Below are 1,493 nucleotides of genomic sequence, written 5' to 3' on the forward strand. Positions count from 1 at the left end.
ATTATAAATATTTCTAAATCTAATATCATTACTTTGATTTTTTTTTACTTTGAATGAAAATTTTTGTTTCTGAAACTTTTATCTTTCTTTTGATAGTATTTTATTTTATTCATAAGATGCAGCACATGTCTTGCAAAGCAAACTGTATTATACATGCTTCAAGCAACTTTGGAAACTTTAGTAAGAGGCAAAGCAAGCTGTCAGACATTTCAGTAATTGAATTTCTCTGAGAAGTGCCTTGGTATGTCAGTTCTGACTTTACTGTCAAAAGGAAATAAAATAACTAGGGAATTCATCTGAGATAACACCAGGGGTATTTTGATAATGCCAAGGGAAGAACGCTAAGCGTTTTCTCAGAAGATCTTGGCACGAGGCTACTACCCCCCACCTAGTGTGCGTAAGTTCATTTTAGCCTTGAGTTTCTTTTATCTGCTCCTGAGGTTTAAGATTAACTAATGACCTGTCAAATGGCAGTACATAAGCCTTTCTTCCGGTATGAGGGTGCACACCATCATTGCTTAAAATATTCAATATACCCTTTGTCAATTACTTCATAAGTGCAATGCATCTTTTACTGGTTCCGCACTTGGATTGCTTGTAAAATGTTTAGTGGTTAATTAGCCTGGAAGGAAGTCCAACTTATGAAAAACCAGGTAGGAGAACAAAATGCCATACAATTAATGGCTTATTCTCCAGTTCTTATTTGATACAGCAGTGTTAATCAGATCCCTTTGGAAATTTACCTTTGACTACCATTCAGCCTGCTCTATAATCAGCTTCAGAAATTTTCTACTGTGGGTTTTCTCCTTTGGCTTATGCTTTTCTCTAAAGGGCTCGAATGTATTAAGAAGAGATTGACAGCTCTCTTAACAACTGCAGATTGTGCTAACACTAAAAGGAAATATAGGTCTTGAGATTTTTCTGTACTGAGATCTGAAATATCAAACATGAACGTTTATCCATAAATGAAACCAGCACTCCTTATTATGGAGGGGTAGAGTGACCTTGAGTTTCCATTAATCAGAGGAAAGTTTATAGAAAACCCATAAAACTACATGTATAGAAATACTATAAAACTATTTTTAAACTCATGAAGATATCAAGTTAAAAGCTTCAATACAAAATACCTCATTGGCACATAAACTACTCATTTGTGATTCAGCTTTACCCTCAGGTCTAATAAAAATACTAGGAAACACTTAAGTTAACAAAAATAGTTTCACATATTTTCACTTTATTCAAAAAACAAGTAATGTACACCTTTGTGAAATCAATTTATGCAACATTTGTTAGCGTAAATATAAAGAAAATTTCAAATTATGCTCTGTAGCAGACACCTAGAGAGTCATTAACCTCTTCTTCTGATGTGAGCATGATTATATGAAAGCCATATATCTCATTCCAACTTATAAAAATGTTTTCAAATTGTGGGTTTTTTTTCCCCTGCCCTAGTCCAGTTGACTGTTCAGACCAACAAAGTTGGATTTGACACA

This window comes from Acinonyx jubatus, chromosome B1 (genome assembly GCF_027475565.1).
Source record: "Acinonyx jubatus isolate Ajub_Pintada_27869175 chromosome B1, VMU_Ajub_asm_v1.0, whole genome shotgun sequence".
Classification (NCBI taxonomy): Eukaryota; Metazoa; Chordata; class Mammalia; order Carnivora; family Felidae; genus Acinonyx; species Acinonyx jubatus.